General features: G+C 45.8%; 1 long non-coding RNA gene across 1 annotated transcript; it reads left to right on the top strand.

The window, feature by feature from the left end:
- The first annotated feature begins 278 nt into the window (after window positions 1–278).
- Window positions 279–1,239, top strand: LOC147753865 (uncharacterized). Its single transcript, XR_015314685.1, has 2 exons — window positions 279–751; window positions 878–1,239. It is a non-coding gene; the product is annotated as an uncharacterized LOC147753865 (long non-coding RNA).
- The last annotated feature ends 301 nt before the right edge of the window (window positions 1,240–1,540 follow it).

Genomic DNA, 1,540 nt, shown 5'->3' with positions numbered 1-1,540 from the left:
ATGAAAGTGTGCTATTTTTTGTGCACGGGGCTGCGTTGAGCGTTTTGCTGGCTCAAAGGGGAAACTCAGAGACGAAAACCATACAAGACACAGCCCATTACGGGGTGTCTTAAAGGCATGTAGAAAATGAGCCATACGCGTGTGGATCATCATCTAATCGCAGGCCGTGGTACTCGTCCACACAATATCGCCGTTCTTTATCAGAGGGCACAAAATCCAGAAACGACAATAGGCATATACGAGCTCTTGCTCCTCCCCTCTCCCCGTGTTTTCGTTGTTGGTTGCTACAGCATTATTTAGCTGTAGCAGACGATCCAATTTATATTGTCGTAACCGCGGATCCTCACCGTTATACTACGGCAAACATTTTCAGCATTGTTTGCGTCTTGGGTGCTCGCACAAAGCCCACACGCTACTGCTACAACTATTTTTCCATAATAGGCCCCAAGTTTTGCCGTCGCCGCCACAGAAGCTGGTGATGTCCTTGCTGGCGTTACAGTGTTCCTCGCTTATTGCGCTTAAGAACGGCAACGACGATCGTGGCAACAATGTAAACAGGAACTTGACGACAATAGAAACAACAGGCTCCGAAAAACGCACGACTATTGTCGATGCATCAACGACTTCGACACCCAGAGGCAGTCACAGCTGCTCACCATCAACAGTCGACAGATAACAAAGATGGCGTCGATCGATAGAATCGACAAGGAACGGTAGCCCCCAGTCAAGCCGACAATACCGAATTAATATCGTATCGTATCATACCCTACATACTTCTCATTTTTATAGATCTATGAAGATCTTGACATGTACCAAGTTGAAGTTTCCCGCAGCGGCTGCCTAAGGCTATCATATCTACTTTTCTCCATTTTTTCAGCTTGTTCTATACTCTTCAGGTTGCTGTCGTGGTCAGACAAAAAGCGAAACCAGAACACGTTTGTATCGACAGATTATGGACGGCGGACGATGCTGTACAACCGACGCAACCATTGTCACAGCTGGCTCTAGACAAGTACGATCCAGTGAATGCAACAGCCGCAATGAACTATGTGTTTGTGAACGTTCCGGGTACGTGCTTGATGTTGCTAGCGGCTCTGAGGCTAGTAGTACTTTCAACGTAGACTTCAGTAGCTAGGCTGTTCAGGACTGAAGTGAAAGCAGTACGTAAAGTTGCTATAAAGATGCTAATAAATCTGTTCGTGCCTTGTATCCGCTTTTCCGCGCGGTGACTTTTACAAATATTGTTTCTTCTTTCTTGTCTCAATGAAGATCTTTCTTTCATCATTTTCGCCTCCTACTTTCAAAACGCTGCCATGACGTTATTTATAGCCGTATGCACCGCTAACAGAATAACGCTTTTAGCATAAGCGAGAGTAGCAGTAGCAGCTGCTTCACTGCCAACTGAAGCCCTCCGAATAATGGCTACTGACTAAGAAGAACTAAGGGAGACAGCCGGAAGAAAGAAGATTAACTTTTCTCTCATACATAACATGATCCAGTCGCTAGCTAGTCACTTAGCCAGCGTTGCTTTAACGTGTTC

This window comes from Varroa jacobsoni, unplaced genomic scaffold (genome assembly GCF_002532875.2).
Source record: "Varroa jacobsoni isolate VJ856 unplaced genomic scaffold, vjacob_1.0 scaffold_151, whole genome shotgun sequence".
NCBI lineage: Eukaryota > Metazoa > Arthropoda > Arachnida > Mesostigmata > Varroidae > Varroa > Varroa jacobsoni.
The sequence above is the reverse complement of the archived record's forward strand: the minus strand, read 5'-3'. Positions and strand labels throughout refer to the sequence as shown.